Here is a 17885-nt window from a genome sequence, read left to right on the forward strand (position 1 = left end):
GTCTCCGCGTCATCTATAATTTCTACTGCCAAACGTTTGTCTCGCCCAGACAATAACTAGAAGGCCGTATCAGGAGAGTCACTGAACACCATTAGGGAGGGTGGTGCATAAATTTTCTCAGCCTGGGTTTTGTTAATAAAACGCGGTACACGAGCGTTTTAGTGTACCGCCCCCATGTGGTCGCCACAACGTTGCATCTCGTATGTAGCTTTGTGCTCACGAGGAGGAGGTCACAGCCATGCATACACAGTGTTGAGATACGCAGTTGCGTATTCTCATTGCACACTCTATTACAATCGTCGCCAATGCGCTCCTTTATCATGAAAAGCTTCTTGAAGAGCATTATTTGTATCAACGTAATATTGTTCAGGCTATGTAACCGAACGTCTCAAACAGTAGATGAGGCTTCTTTCGAGAAAAAAGGAAATTTTCTCTTCCCACACTGATGTGGAGTTTTAGAATTATTTTTGGGGTTTTTTTCCAAACTTAATTGCTTTTGCTGTACGTTCATCCTGTGAGTATAACATTGCGTGACCTTAGTTAAAAGGAATGAAATGTCAAATATGTTGTGGCTATATTGCCAAGGCCAGCACGAAATATTACGGAGAGCCCTCCAGCACGTTATATAGTACCATTTTTTACTTGCAGGTCGCCCAGCAGAATGCATCTCCTGGTCACAGTTTTTTTAGTGGTTCAAAGACAGGAGTATGTTTCACGCGGTATGTATTTTCTTCCATGTTTTATGAGTGCGAAAACAACCTCAACACAGCTATTATGTGCTGTGTCCAGCATCTATGATTGTTTTGAGGACAGTTTTTTTTTATAGAGCAATTGCGATCCTCAAATCTGCCACGCGATGCTCTTTATTTACCGCTAACGTTATACAAAAAGTTTACTAGCCGTTATAGACCCTAATAAATGTTCATGTATTGCTACGATGCCCTGTCTTGCCCATCGCATTTTGTTATGTTAAAAGGCAGTAGTGAGGCTTCCTTGTAAGGAGGTGATAATTGTTTAGGCTAAGCTAACAGTCTTGTGCTTTTCTAAACAAAAATGCAGGCTTGATACGTTCTAGAAAAGTAGGTTCAATAAATACTGCATAAAATAATTTGTATTTGCGCAAAACCTTTCGTGCTCCATCTTTTATTATTTGTGTACTCAATAAACGACTATTGAAGAAAGCTATACTAAGGCTAGCTTCTGAAAACTAAGCGATGCACGACGTTCACGCTATTCGGCAACATCGAATTTTGTGTGCGTGCTACTACGGAGGGAGGGAAAAAACCTAGAAGGGAGCATGACGTAAGCTACCTTAACTTCGGCAAGCCACTCTCCTTTCACACCACCCTTTCTTTCATTCGCTGCTTTCTGAGCGTTGAATTTTGGGAAGTAAGCCTTTTATTATTGCTGCACCTTTGAACAGATTGTACGGGTCACGGTAGCGCTTAATGAGCCCCTCGTCATGATCGACCACCGCCGTCTGGTCTCTGCTGAACGCTGTCCGGGCGAGTGCAAAGCACTTCTTGCCTACACATGCTATGGACCTATGCCCCATGAGTCATTGCTTATTCTTTTAATAGCAACATTTGACATTTTCAAGTGAACATATGGAGCTACTAGTCTCGTTCCTTCCTCCATGAGCGTCCAACTGCTGCGTGATGACGTGTCGCGTTCACGTGCGCCGTCCTTGGTGAACTCAACGCGTGCTTCGGCAATGATGTTCTGAACAATGTCTAAAGACCACACTGCTACATTGTGAAAAAAGCGTTTGCTATCATTTATTTTGCTGGCCTATTGCATGCTTTGCTTCCTTTTGTAAATCACACATCGTAGTTAGTGCTTGTCGAAGTGAACGTTTTTATTATGCATTCGGGCTTGTCTAATCGTTCCCCTCTGCACCACTTTCGCTAGGCGAGGATTCACCAGAATCAGAGATGTCTTGGGTATCAGACGCCGTGATTTCTGCAGAGCTGTCCTCGACTGGGGTCGATTCATCAGCAGCTGTAGGAGATTCAGAGTCGCCATCTGAGGTTGTATCGAGTGGCGGTGACGACGAATCAGATGTGCTGTTTGGATCTGGCCCAGTGTGATTGCCTGATGGTACAAACATATCGATGTTGCTCCATTCCACGCAGACGAATAAGCCCAGGAATGGGATCTAAATATAGAAAAGGAAAGAACTTGAAGAGGGGAAGGAATGAGGCGCCATCACCCTTTTCTGCAATATATTAGCTCGCTTCAGCTCGAATTTCGCGTTCTGCTAGTAATACGTATTTCTGATAAACGCACATATTTTATTGTCCTCCTTACTAAACAGATATGTGCCTCGGAGAGAAGTATTGCGTTGTGCGTTCTTCTTTTCTCACGATGCCTATTAAGATCATTCCTCAGGATGCATCAACGTACATCTCGCATCAGAGGTGCCTGATTTACAGCATTTTATTGGATATTTCTTTTATTTTTCACGCGTTTATCATTGTACGTAGTAGTTATATGGTGAAACAGTATCATTTTGCCACCTTTTTTATATGTGAAATATAGAACTACCTAGGCGCGCATGTGGGCCTGCAACACTTTTTATCGCAGTTGTGAAAAGCATTTCTTTTGAAAGAACAGAATTTTGGAAATATTCTGCGGCAAGATGTATTTGAATACGTTCAGTATAAGGCAAGGCTCCTCCCACTGAACGTAACGGTGGTGCACTGTTTGTAAGTTTGGCTTCGCAGACACCCACAGACGAAACTACTTTCTGTTTCACCACCTGTACCCAGGAATTTTGAACGTTGCCTCCGCAACCTTCTTTCGTACTTTACTGCAATGCAGCAGCATAACTGAATAGGTAGCATTTTGCAACGTGACATTTCAAAAAGCAGCCTATATTTCTACTATTTTCATAAAGCAACTTCGAGAGGGTACGCCCTTTTATAAATAGGTGCACTTACGGGACTTATTCGAAGTTTCCTGCGGCTTATCCGAAGTTTACTGCGGCTTGCATGGACATTCTGCTATAAAGCAGCAAAGGCGACACGGCTAGGTCTCATAAATACGCATGCTAATAAGAGGACGTGCGCTCTCAACGTTGCTAAGTGAAAATTGTTTGAATATGGGTGGCTTTATAAAACATAAGTTTTTGGAAGCGCAACAGATTGAGTTACGCCAGTTCGCTGTGTTAGAGTTAGATAGCCGAAAGAGCAATGTCCAAAATTCCTGGACGTCATACAACAGGCTAAACTCAGAGGCTGCCCGTTAACTTCTCTCTGCATGGACATCATGTCCATAGGCTGCAACTGCGAGCAATATCGCTCGAGATCGAGCGGTAAACGTTTTCAAAGTAGTTGAGAGAAACTAAGCAGAGTTTCCTCCGTGACTGACGTGCACTTCACCGCGATGGTGGCCTTGTGGGTTCGGTCTTCTCTCCGCGACAATAGACTCCGCTATGCTGTGATGGCTAAAGCCCCTGACTGCTGCAAGAGGCTTCAACCCGTACGCCAGCTCAGCTCTTCGAACATTAACGCGGAAAAGCCATGCTCCCCATGCCCCACTGCCTACAGCTTTTGCAGCATTTGTTGGGTTTGGTGGGCAGTTGATGGCAGAGAAGGCTTGTTGTCCAATGCAAATGCACTTTGGCTGCTTAGCCGGTAGTTGTCCAATGCTTTCCGGCCAGGCTTGACGAAGCCGTGTGTCTTGCGGTATCCGTCGTAATCCATTTTGGTAATTTGGCAATCGTAGTGTGCATCACGCATATTTCACGGTTTATCTTTGTATTTGTGTGTGCTAATGCTAATGTTGTGGCGCCATGCAATAACTAGAAATCAAACCACTTTTGTGGCTTGGTGCCGTCTCTGTAGTCCTAGCAGGGTGAAAACAAACAGCCCGTCTCAATAATTACGGCAGAACAAACCTAATGATTTGGACTAAGCTTGAGATGAGACTTAGCGATGACGCATTTTGCCGCTTGTTTCTCTCTGACAGGGCGGAGAGCAAGTAGCAAGCGCGAATGCGGATGGAAGCGGGTGGTAGGCGCTGTATGGGTGCTGCCACGTCGCCACGGTTAGGGTGGCTATTATGGTTACTGGCAGTAACTGCCACAGTAATTGTCGGTTGACGACGTGCATGCGCAAAGGTCCTAACATGTCAGTTATCTCTGTACCCTATCATGTAGCGAGCGAAAATGAACCTCTCTAGTGCAGCCAATAATTAGACAGTTACGCCCGGAACTATAACCCGCTGCGCAAGGATATTGCCTGTGTACGCCTCGTGCCTTCACCAGTGCTTCAACCAGCTTGCGAGCTCTAGTATAGTGTGTATAGCGTGCGCAAATCCCGCTCCCAAATACGTGGACACATCGGTACGCGAAGACAAGCACTGCGGCAGCGGCCAGAAAAACTTTAGGGACCGAACGATCTTGCGCTGTGGAGGCGACGCTACACGCGAAGGCGATGACCAACCGAATGCTACATATGCAACGTGAATTGTTACGTCACCATTTGGAACGAAATGATACTTCGCAATCTTTTAATACGCAAAGTGGACATTGTGACCACTGCAGGCATATTTGTGGCCGTTAATAAATCAATTTTGCTCGGGACCCTTTCGCACGTCTAGCCAATAGTCGTATCAAGGCACCTTATTGTCATCATGTGCGATTTGCGTGGCGCAGGTTAGACAAAGCCGTAGGAAAGAATCATAGATCTGTACAGCGTCATTGTATGTTCCCCGCGGTACGTAAGGTGATAATACTTGACTGTTTGCTGACAGAAGTGTTGTCTAGAGTCTAGTACGATTTATTTTCCTTGCTCAAAAGGTGTTGCAGGGCCCTTTGAAGGACGACAAAAGCTTGAAAATTGTACATAATTACGTATTATGTCTCCAAAAATATTTTTGACGTTTGGTATGTATACTAAATAAAAATACCATTAGTAACTTCTCACTCTGGCAGTCACGTCAGGTTACATTGATAAACTAGTAAAAATAGAAATCTACGATTATAAATGCCGAGGTAAAGATTAAGTTATTCTTTATAAATATGCAGTAATTTCACACTGATATGGTGCACGTTATCGTGACGTAAGATCCCATTATGGGAAGGTTCTTTCTAATTTTCTGATTACATTGCACCAATGTTTAAAGAAAAATTAAATTATGGGTTTTGCGTGCCATAACTTCTGATTATTAGGCACGCCGCAGTGAGGACTCCGGAAATTTCTGCCACTTGGTGTTCTTTAACGTGCACTTAAATCTAAGTGCACGGGTGTTTTCGCATTTCGGCGCCAACGAAATTCGGCCGCCGTAGCCGGGATTCGATCCCGCGACCTCGTGCTCAGCAGCCCAACACCGTAGCCACTTAGCAAGCACGGCGGGTGCCACAGGTCTTTTTCTGGAAAGCGACGCCTACGTTTATTATCGCTTTTAATCCATAGTCGCCGATGTTTTCTAAAAGACAACACATTGTACTGGATCATTCACATAGTCCTTCTCTTTTCCAAGAATAGATGATAAGTCATCTTTATAGCGCGTCACATTTTGCATCAATAATAATTTCAATTATTAGCCTCCGTCAATACACCAGAAATTGCCACGTACAGTACCCTCTAAACATTGCGGCGTTAATAAATTCGCATAGTTCATTTCCATTTTAAGATTCAGTAATTGTCACACTTAGGCGAATCTTAGACGTTTTTGATTATATTTCACCGCGCCTGAAGCTATTATCTACATTCTTATGTTGGCTTTGTTTTTTCACGATAGCGAAAATAGGAATTGTCGAAGGGCGTTTTTCCCGCCAGCACTGCCACTGGTACCGTAGCCGTCATGCTGTTTACGCACCGACGGCACATGCCCTGCCCGAGCGCGAAAGGTTAGAATTATCTCCAGAGACGCGCCGTGCGTTTCACTGTAAGAAAGACTGCGAAGCCAACTGGGCGCACATTCACGAGCCACTGAAACGGCTCTGCCGATGTCAAGGTAGTGGTTTGGCTTGTGCTGCTGGTACGAGCTTGGTGCCCACACACATTAGCGTTTTTATTGAGTAGCTGTGGGCATACCACGGTGCGGTGATGCATGCACTGGTGCACGTATATCGAACACTCAGTGTCAAGTTATATCTGACCCGCCGTGGTTGCTTAGTGGCTATGGTGTTGGGCTGCTGAGCACGAGATTGAATCCCGGTCACGGCGGCCGCATTTCGATGGGACGAAATGCAAAAACACCCGTGTACTTAGATTTGGGTGCACGTAAAAGAACCCCGGTGGTCGAAATTTCCGGAGTCCTCCACTACGGCGTGCCTCATAATCAGAAAGCGATTTTTGCACGTAAAACCCCATAATTTTTTTAAGGTATATCTGGCCATGTGTGCCTAATCCTTTCGTTGGGCGTTGGAGAACACCAACGATTTGCCTTTGCACCGACGATGTGCCACGTCGGCAAGAGCGCTGCCAGCGTTCGTCACTGCGCCAGAGTCGTGGCATGCCAGCTATATCTCGGGGCACCAGAAAAAGTGTCGTGCTGCGCTGCTTAGCACCATGTCACCGCCGGGTATTGTTATCTATAGGACTTCGCATATGAAGCTGAATCGCTGTGCTGGACTTTGCTGTCGCTTTTGAGTGCTTCACATTTGGTTTAAACCGCAAATTTTCTTTGAATATTCAGAAGAACTTTAAAGAAATGCAAGAAGCAAATAGCGTCATTCAGCTGCCTGAAATCTCGAAAGCCTAAACAGGCACGTTTCGCACTTTTAGTAAATACAAGGGAAATTGCATTCACTTCGAAGACAGGTGAAGGGCAGGTATTCTAATGCATTCATGCTTTTACTTAGAAGTTATTCTGTGCTGCATGTAAAACGAGAGAGCGTCCCTTCCGGTATAATTACTTTTTTGGTTTACTCTTTTCCTTGATTTCTACCCGCCATGGTTCTAAAAACACAAGAACAGGGTGTGACATATAAACCGTATTTGTGAACTCGATGCTTCACCATGCATAATTTTATGTCAATCGAATACACGATTTAGAGATGCGGTGTTTTGTAAGCCTGCCCTTAACTATGAACGAAATTAAGACTGTTTATATAAAATTGGCGCATATGTACGACGCCACGTCATCAGCACTGCTACTGTTGCTCCCAACAGTATGCGTCACGCGACTTACTTATCCGTGGTCATTCAGTTAACCAGTCACTATGATAATAAGCAAAAGAGGTCGTGGAAACACTCAACTGACCGGGAAACACTGTTCGTGTGTTCGTTCAGTCACAAGGACGAAACGAGGCCTTTGTTCTGAAACAGAAAAAAAGCACTAGTGAAGCAAATATTAGGGTTAGCAGCAATGTGAAACTGATTACAATGCTCTGCGTGCTTCGAACGTGACTAGCCGGCATACGTATCCGTGGTTTTCTTTGTGAATATCCTTGATTACTGGATATGTAAATGCTCGTGCCCTAGATTCCACGCTCACAAGCGCGTACAAGATACTATATATATATATATATATATATATATATATATATATATATACAGCCCTGTAATAGCCCGCCAGGGCTAACAGTATTGAAAATACATAAATAAATAAATAAATAAATATGAAGCGCATATGCAAAAAAGATAGTTTGTTTAGAGGGTATCCGACAACACAATAAAGGCCCACGCAGATAGGTTTATTTTTCAGTTGACACATCTGCCTCTTGCTTCAGTGTGCAATGTATTGCGCAGTTACGTACGTGCAGGAAATTTACTTGGTTAAGATCTGTTCTTATTCAAAATGCCTAATTTTTACGATGTTCCTCACATGTGGATTGAAGTATGCCTAATTATTCGAGAGTAAAACACACGTACCTGTTTCACTTACAGCCAGTGTGGCCATGCAGAGGAGAAGTACCGGCACAGTGGCGCGCATTTTCGAGCTCAGGGATGGTCTGTACTTTAGTTCATGGAGAACGCAGCCGACATGCGTGAAATGAACCGTTCCGCTCGTGGGTCTGCTTCTCCATTCAATTTATTCCAGACCACGCAGATGGTGCTTCGCTAACCAAGTACCCACATCGACATCAGTCAGTCCTCAAACACATGTGCCGTCTGTGTGGCTGCATCAGCTGACAAAAAAAAAATATATTCAAACTCGGCGTTGAGTCATAGGAAGAGCAATGCTAGGTGAAAAAAAAAAAAGAAAAACTATTTCACCACCATGTGGCAATACGAGTTTAGCCTTACTAGGTCTGCACTGGTGTTTTCTTTTTTTTTTCTTTAATTCCATATTTTCCGCCAATTAAGAGTTAGGGATTCAAGAACGCAATTCAGAGACAAGATACAAAGGTTAAAAAAGACATGCACAATAAATGATTTTTGACGTGCGCAGTGGCGTAGGCAGCTTTAACAGACGTAAACTTGCTTGCGTTGCAAATTTGGAGAGCACGTGTAGACTTAACGTCTGCCGCAATTTTTGAATGAAATATGCTCATACCACGGGGAATGTCGAAGATAATGCGATTAGCATTCGAGCTTTGTGACGACAAACCATGTTTCTGAACTCCCGTTTATGTAACATCGCTAGTGGTCAATTTGAGACTTCCGTAGCTTTGGCTATGTGGGACATACTGCCGTATGATCCCACTTTGCTATGTCGCTTGCGTGCCAAGGTTTCCCATAAGCTTGGCGGGATAGCGATAACTGCACGATGCCGACGCAAAGATGACGATGTAATGATGAAGAACAAATGACGTACCTGGAACGAGAAAGGCGGTATGGCGGCAACGGCATGACGACTATCAAATGACGAAGGTTAAATGATGAGGACGTACAAGGAGAACAGCGTGACTACAGAGAGATGAGGAAAGTGGAATGATGGCGATGCTGACGGTTTAACTACAAACGAATGGCGTAGCTAGAATGACGACTATCGCACAACCACGGTGGCATGACGACGATTGTCAGACAACGGGACCGCGATAGCGACGACGCAAGAACGACAATGGGATGGCAACAGTGGCGTTGATACCCTATATGAAAGCGTTACCATATGTGGAAACAGAGTGCAGGTGTGGGCTTCGGACATACTGCGCATGAGCTGGTTCGCCTGCGCTGCCGCCACCGCCAGAGAAAATGCTCCACGCGGGCGACACGTTCACGTGTTCTCGCTTTCTTTATGCACAATGAGCGACCTACCGAGGGAATGCAAAACACCTAAAGAGCTGCGCTATGTTCACATAAGCTGCAGTTGCCGGGAAGCATATGATGCCGTCGGCGATCTTTGAATGATATTGCGTTCCGCTCTTTAAAACGAAGCTTATGCGTCCTCCAAGTTTCTTGTTTAAAGCGAGGCTTTACTGGCCGCGAACTTGCGATTTCGCCATGGCGGTGCTCCGACGAAGCGCATGGCGTCACAACGCGCGCCTCACCGCGGATATTTCTCTCTCTCTCTCCCTCCCTAGTCACTACTGCGCGTGCGCCACTAATAGCACCAAGCCACAGGTGTTCCGCCACAGCGCAGCCCCGCGCCTTTCCGCAACCGCCGTTTGGTATGACGTCACACCGCGTTCCTCGTCGGTGCTCTCGCCTCCGCTCGCTTCGCCAGCTGCGTCGCATGCCTGATATCATGTCGGAGGATTGAAAAAGAGAGCTCGCGTGCGCCGCAACCCAGGTTGAGGCGGCAGTCTGGACGGCGACAATTCTGATAAGCAGGAGGATGCCTGGAATCGACATCAAAACGAGATGAAGAGGAAACGAATCGCCCAGGAAACAGACGAACAGTGCGCCGAACGACTGGCTAAACGCCACAACATAGCTAGACAACCAGACTAAACTGGACTTGCAATCAAGATTAACCAAGGCTAACTATGCCTTAGCTTTCGCTACGTACATCGTGGCGGAGCCGAGCTAAGCCACTGCCAAGTTTTTTTTTTTCTCATTCTCCTCTATCGAAGGGATCACTCGCCCTGAAAGATTGCCACGAACCTGCTGGAGGCTTCTGCAAAAGCACATAAGGCACACTCTTGATTAGGAGTACTCCAGGAATCTGTAGACTCCATACCTGGAGCAAAATCAATGTTTACCCATATCCCTCGCTCTATCACCGAGACCATTAGGATAAGCGCTGACGTGGAATTAACCGTTTTTGCAGCCAAATGCCTCCTCGTCTTTGAAGACGTAACATTATGCCCCCAAGCGGAGTGAGGGTTGTCGACAGCGGGACGTCACGGGACATTCCTCCCTCGCCCTGTTTGATATTCCGTGTGCGCCCAACATGAATCTCGAAGCCAGAGGGATTGCTTACTCTAATAAGGAACACATTACCGATTAGTTAAAAAAACAAGCAGTATATATATATATATATATATATATAGGCAAATGGAACATACTGAGTAATGTCACTAGGCTTATGAGATGTAAGAGAGAAAGAAATGATGAACGGAAAATATGATAAAATATTTGATGACTTTTCACCATCCCACATGGTCTCCATCTGATCACACCTGGAATCAGCAGTGACGTAATGTATGGTATAAACAAAGCTGTACATTTTTAAACAAACAGAACGGGCAAAGGACAGTAAAAATTGTCATTCTATGACTTTTTTACCAGGTTGACTAAAAATTTGGTAGGTATTTGAACTTGCGCTTGTTCCTTTTTTACTTTGCACGCTTTCTTCTGCAGAAGATTCTTTCTAAAATAAGGATTGGAATATTTCTGAAAAAAAAAAGAAACAAATATAGAGGCATAAAACTTGAGGAGGCGCATCGTTATTTTCGTTTATGGATTTCCCTACAACGCTCATTTTCTTCTGAAGGCATATAGTTTCATCAAATGTGCTGAAGGCCTCAGTAGTGAGCATGATTTTATAAAGAAATTCTGCTAGAAGTCTCGACGAAACATCTAAAATATATCTGTCATTAGGCCAGTGCAAAATCAATACCACATCGACCACAATAAAGAAAAATATTGCGGCTGTACAAATACAAAGCTTAAAATCGACGGGATGGCTGCTCTTCAGCGAAGCCCACATAGTGAAATATCTCGGGATTCAGGTGCACTTCAAGGGCGTTTCAGGAGAACAGATTTTGTGCAATCGAGCCGCATGTATTTCATATGCGAACACAGCGAAGCGCTCGACGCATGGAGGCTAGGAACTGCGGATATCTGACTGCAACGCAAAGCAACAAAGAGGGAACGAAAGCGACGCCAGTGCATTGCCACAGAATTCGGGTGATGTATGTTTTGTCGCAGCGCCTTCGCGCCGTTAGAATTGCGCAACCTTCACCGGCCAATTCATCCGCGGTTAAGAATCTTGCCACACATTAAAGTCAAGGCAAGTTAATGCTTGATGGAAAAAGCGCCAGTAAAGAGGGAATTGACGCCGGCTAAGTCGCCGGTGCTACTTATTCCTACAGTGACAATCATTTTATAAATTCCTTACTATGGGAAACAGCACCGTCAGGGGGCCATGGAGTGCCGACGCGTTTCACACGGGATCCCGCTAGGAAAGTTCTGTGCCGGCAGGTTCGGCAGGTCACCAAGAACGGAATGACACCTTCGACTACGCAGTGAGTGGAAATCCATTACGCAATCAAACTCTTAACATTTAGAGGCTGCCCCACTCCGTGTTAGCCCTAACGCGGAAGTAGCCCGTCGAACGCACGTGGAAACGCTCGGCTGGTATCCGCCTCGCATGCACCCGGCGCCCGGGAGAGAGTATTGGGCACATACCTCCACGAACAAAGGCTAGAATAAACATCACATTTTTACCCGCCACCTACACTTTCAAGTAAAGCAGGTGGCTACCCCGCTACAAGAGGAACAGACAACAGTGGTAATGGAGGACATGGACCTGGGACGCTAACAGCGGGGAAACGACCGAAAAGCAACATATTGAAGGGCTGCAAGTCGGACCCAAGATAAAACAAACATAGAAACCAATAAAATCGCCCAACTAATTGCGAAGACAAGAACGTAAGCCCACACCACAACCGCCGAAACAAGGCAAGCAGAAAATGCTGCTTTTCGCACCGAGTGATTTCAAGATCGTCTACAGACCAGAATTCCGCCTCAACGTATCGAAATGGATGCTAACCGCAGTCGCCCACGCCATTGGAAGGTCCAGCGGCTTCACGGTGCAGGACTGCCACGATGGCGTTCGAATTGAGATGCAGAAGATAGAAAACGTCATGACTGCGAGCACCGCCGACTCGGAACGTGCAACAAAGGTCAAAATCAAAATCAGCATGGCACTGCTGAAGCAGCCCCGGCTTCTCGTGAACATCCTGGACCGACGTCTCGCCTTCTACGCGGACGATATCACGCTTTGGACGCTAGGCAAGAGCACCGGAGAGCAAGAACGTTGCCTCCAACAGGCGGTTGATGTCATCGAGAACTGCCTCCAGAGCTGCGGCCTGCACTGCGCACCTAACACACTCCTAAGTACTCGTACTGAAGGCCCCCACCAGCGAAACAGCTCCAACCTGCGGAGCGCCAGATCCGTGCGCCGCGCTCAGCTGGGTCCAGATAAGGAAGGTCACCTCGCTTCGAGTACTCGGCTTGCACCGGCATCGAGACAGATTGGAGGCTGCCACACTGCCTCGGCTCCAAGCAACGATCTCCCAACTCACACACCTCTTAAAGAGTGTAGCCAACCGAAGCAGTCTACACACGCAATAACATACTCTCATAGTCGTTGGAGCTCTGCTGCCCAGCAGAATAAGTGTGAAACCCAACACCTCGTTCCCAAGAACTCTGAAGGCGACAAGCTAAATGTGCTCATCTGCAAAGCTACGAAGTTCGCCATCAGACTAACACACGTGCGGTCAACCACCCGACTCCTCAAATTGTGTATTTATAGCACGTGGCAAGAGCCGGTGGAAGCACTGAACAGCAGACAACTCAAGAGGCTGAAGATCCCGCCGATGGGCATATCGGTGCTTCCACGCCTCCGCTCCGCCACATCGGTGCTTCCATGCCTCGGCGACATAAGATGGAAGTTGAATTCTCTGCTACTTGGAGTTTGTGCGAGTTTTGCGAGCCAGCAAAAGCAGCGCAGCACTACGCCATAACGAAACTGTTGCAAAGCGAAAGCATGGGCTACATAGAGTCGAGCGAAAACGAAACCTGCCGACCACCCGCGTCGTTGTCAAGGGTAATTTGATTGGGTTCTTTTTTTCTAAAAATGAAATAACACTGGATAAGCAGCATTTAATTTTGTCTTATGATAGAATGCAATAATGTATTTTTTTTTCAACGACTGGTTGAGTGCTAGTGACAGAATTAAACTCAGAGAGCTTTCGGCATCGGGCATGTGCATGAATGTCCCGGGGGGCCTCTAATCATGTCCTGCACCTACCTCAGTTTCTCGATTATCAAGCCTCTGTTCGCGATAATATTGATGCCTTAGAAATTCTAAATCACTAATGTATCACTTTAACTTGACTTATAATTTGCCTTTAGCGTCAATTTAAAACGCGTTCACCACGTTGCAAGGTCCTGTTCAGGAGACAGCGACCTACCCAACACACGTCCTACGCCGTGGAGGAACAAAGTGCCCGGACATTGGTCCGGAATAGACCGGAGTCAATTGCATCACACACACACACACACACACACACACGCACACACACACACACACACACACACACACACACACACACACGCACACCCACACACACACACACACACACGCACGCACAGATATATATCTATATATAAGTTCTTCATGTTCTTCCATATTTTTTCTGGCTCTGCCACGTGGCCGGCCTCCCACAGCTCAAACACACTTTTCACCGCTTTGTAAGTCCAACTGTCCACGTATTCAAAGAAAAAAGCTTTCATACATCCGGGGCCGTCTCCGACCCCGGATGCACTACAGTGTTGTGTGACTCTAGAACGGCAGTGAAGAACTACGCCAAGGGTAGGGTATGTAGTGAGGCTGCGCGCATACTGCGCAAGGCCGAAGACATCGGACGCAAAAGCGCTGTGGTGATCAAGTGGTTTCCGGCCCACATGGGCCGGAAACCACTTTTCGAAACATATCTTTAACTTTTTTCTTTTTTCTTTTTTTTTTGCACTTGCTGACATTGTCAGTGATAGCACTGTTTTACTGTGTGATTGGGAAGTATCGCTGATGTAACCTTAAAGCGCTTGTTTTTGCGCCTGTGTTTTTTCTTTTTTTTCTTTTTTTTTGTGCCTGTTTTTTGCGCTTGTGTAAAGCGCTTGTTTAAAGCGCTTGTTTGAAGAATTTTTGAGTACAATTCCCCATTTTTGTATTTATATTGTTTCGTGAACTTACTCGTGTACCACGCTGCTAAGATCTTGTTTAAGATCGCAGTATTTATAAATAAAATAAATAAAATAAAATGGGCAGTGACGTGTCGGAACGCGGGAACGTGAACCACAACGAGACGGCCAACTCGGCCGTGCGAGGACTAACCAACCGCGCAGCTGCAAGCACGGCCGACTCGAAGTGTTGGTCGCGGTGCAGTGCCAAGGACAAGATGACCACCTTCAACGAAATAGTGACGTGGTACAGACTTAACAGACAGACTATGCCGCCACCTCACTCGGGGCTTAGCCGGGAGGAGGCAGTGTTATACAGGCAATTACAGACGGGGTCCCTGCTCACCCCGGTGCTAGCTAAGCACGTGTGTCCGAGCGTGTACGCGAGTGACGTGTGTAGACTGTGCGCTAAGGAGAGAGCCACCGCGGCTCACATCCTTTGGGACTGTAGTATAAATCCACGAGAAGCCAGTGAGAAGACGACGATCCCGCCGCAGCTAGAGGCTGCAACGAGGACCTATGATCAAGATACACAACTAAAGGCCGTCCAGCAGGTCTCGGCAGATCTTGAGAGGCAGCGACCTCGCGAAACCGAGGAGAAGGGGGGCAGCACCCCCAGGAAGGGGGTGGCGGCCCTCTCGGATCCGCGGAAGTAGCGAGGAACCAAGACCTCGAGGAGCACAATGCACGAGACTGACGTAGTGGCCGCGTCGCGGTAAAAGCTTGTCCTCCCTGTGTGGAGGGAGCCTAACCGACTCTGCAGGCATATTTACTAAAGTTGTTCTCTCTCTCTATCTCTCATACTTCGGTCTCATTGAACTATGAGCGCCTTAACGAAGGCGTTCAGGATTGAGAACAATAAGCACGTGTCGCCTGCGAATCATCGCATGGCAAAGGTATAGTGCAAGGTATTTTGAACTTGTGACGTGGTTCGAAATTTCAAAAACGTAATATATGCAGTAGATTTAACTACTAGCTTTGCCCTTGTGCTTTAACTTAGCGCGCTGATATTGCCTGATATGTACATTGAACAATGTACAATGTACACTGAACAATGTAAAATGAACGCGGAAGCTATACAAAACGATGTGCAATCGTACACACGTTCGCGATGAAATATTGCGCTTTCTAGAAACAATTTTCTCAAAATGCACTGTCCACCGAATGAATTAACTGTGACATTAACAGTCCACAGCGGCAGCACTGAAGAGACGCAACTACCGCACATGCGCCAAAAACGGTGGACGTTTTCGTCGCGTTATAGGCGTCAATTCTTATATTTCATTCCATTGCACCTACCACACTGTAATCTTCGAGATTACTATTACTTTATGAATAGAAAGAGACAAACGATTATTCATATTTGCTACGCTGGTAGCACGTAATTCGTGTGGTGTAAAGTGTACCAAACGACTCTTGTCAAAGCCGAAGGCAAAATTATATAAAGAATGGTCACTATGTCGTTAACACGATTTTTGTAGATAGAAGGCGCATTCAAATCACCTTGAGATAATTCGCACTGCAACAGTACTCTACCGCAAGGCATAGAGACAGGTTGTCGAGGTGCACAAACAACTGTTTTAGTTCATGCAATGAATTTACGTGCAGTTTAGAACAGTGGCTCTGAAGATATGACAATGTACATGAACTTCCATGGGCCCAATTTCACAGGAGATGGGACTAGTAGTTTTGCACCAGACCAATATTAAAAACGAAGGTCTTTGCGAACTTTGCTGAGTTACGTTACCATGCCTGCGGGGAACTAATCACAGTGGAAAACGCGCGCCGAGCGCGCCGCTGGGTTCCTTGCACCACCACCGGATGGCGCTCACCTCTGCGCCTGCTAGGCATCGGCTCGAATTCACACACTCGTGGCTACACGGTAATGAGAATGTAAACGCTTCTCGCGCATAGAATGAATTTGACTTGCCGTGCATATGTATGCGCGTGCTGCTACTGAATCCATTATTTTCATTTCGCTTTCATTTATGTTCTGAAAGTGGCCAAGAACAGCTTTACGCCTTAATATTCGTGCACTTGTGTTACGCAAAGAACATATAACCAAAAAACAAAACAGAATATCTTAAACAACAGTGGTACAAACTGCGAAAAGAATTGAATTATTCAAAGACCGAAGTTACATAATGAGCAAATAACCAAGCTCAATATACCAAGATCGTGGCGCAAGTTATTTTGTTGCGTTACCAGACGCTTGTAAGAGGAATTCACGTAGAAAATGCTAGGATTACGCAAGTTAGGGCGAGGCGCGCAGAACGTTACAGCTGGCAGTAACCGCGGACAGGGGAAGTGGTCGTGAATTAGTTTATGCAAGAAATAGAAGTAATCACGCTATTTCCGCTTTATTTCTAGGGATATAATATTACCCGCCGTGGTTTCTCAGTGGCTATGGTGTTAGGCTGCTGAGCACGAGATCGCGGGATCGAATCCCGGCCATGGCGGCCGCATTTCGATGGGGGCGAAATGCGAAAACTCCCGTGTACTTAGATTTAGGAGCACGTTAAAGAGCCCCAGGTGGTCGAAATTTCCGGAGTCCCCCACTTTGGCGTGCCTCATAATCAGAAAGTAGTTTTTGCACGTAAAACCCCATAATTTAATTTTTTAAATCTAATATTAGACATGCGCAGTACACGCTCATCGACATAAAGTACAGGGCGTCCAAGAGATCGATCGTACAGAATACGAATGAAACGTCGCTGAACACATTCAATTTTCGCAACATTGGTCAAATTATTAAATTTACATACAACAGAACTAAACTCGAGCTTCGAGCGGACAAAAGAAAATTACAAAGGAATAACGCAGTTCCCATTCGTAAACCTTTTAGTCATGCTTGATACGAGGCCTAACTTCCTGTAGGGTGCATTAACCTGGCTTGAAACATCTTCAAAAGTTAGCCGGAAGTCCTCCATTACTCCTAAGTTACGCGTAAACTCGCTCTTTTTAATAGAATATTGTAACGATGGTAATAAAACAAAGATATTTATTAAGGCCGAACTTGTGCCCAGAAGTAAAAGTCACTGCGGTCGTGAAGAAATCCCCGGCAGTCGCGTTCTCAAAACTGACCTCGAACTGCCTTCCTCTTTCTTCTCGCGTGACACCTCGTGCGCGTGGTACATGCAAGCCATGTCCAACTGGATGCCCGTGCAACGAAGATCGCTGCTGTGAAGACCGCTTGTTGTTGCTGAACAACACCACGGTACGGCATGCACAGTGTCCAATGCAAAGGGCGCGCAACTTGAATGTCAACACGTTTGTCGCGGCATTATCCCCCACCTTACAGCGCCGGCCCGATGCGTGAAAGGAAGTAGGGGTTCCTGTGGGCTCTCATTTTTTTTTTCATGACTTCTCCTGGTAGGGTTTCGTGCGGACAACATGCGCAACTTCCGTGGAGTTGCGCCGCCTTGGGCTCTCGTGTCCAGCTGATTTCACTTCGTAAGTGACATCGCTTATACGACGAAGTATTTCGTAAGGACCGAAGTATCGGCACAGAAGCTTTTCAGACAGTCCACGGCGTCGCAGTGTGGTCCATACCTACACCTTGTCACCGAGCTGGTAATGAACTTCACTACGGCGCTGGTTGCACCAGCTGGAGTCGATGCGTTGTTGGCGGCATATTCG

At 46.1% G+C, this 17885-nt stretch overlaps 1 long non-coding RNA gene across 1 annotated transcript; it reads right to left on the reverse strand.

Annotated features, from left to right (window-relative positions):
- Positions 1–1833: 1833 nt before the first annotated feature.
- Positions 1834–8247, reverse strand: LOC126525120 (uncharacterized). The gene is made up of 3 exons (XR_011893111.1): positions 7827–8247; positions 7216–7271; positions 1834–2158 (listed from the first exon to the last, which is right to left on the reverse strand). It is a non-coding gene; the product is annotated as an uncharacterized lncRNA (long non-coding RNA).
- Between the last annotated feature and the right edge of the window lie 9638 nt (positions 8248–17885).

This window comes from Dermacentor andersoni, chromosome 3 (genome assembly GCF_023375885.2).
Source record: "Dermacentor andersoni chromosome 3, qqDerAnde1_hic_scaffold, whole genome shotgun sequence".
NCBI lineage: Eukaryota > Metazoa > Arthropoda > Arachnida > Ixodida > Ixodidae > Dermacentor > Dermacentor andersoni.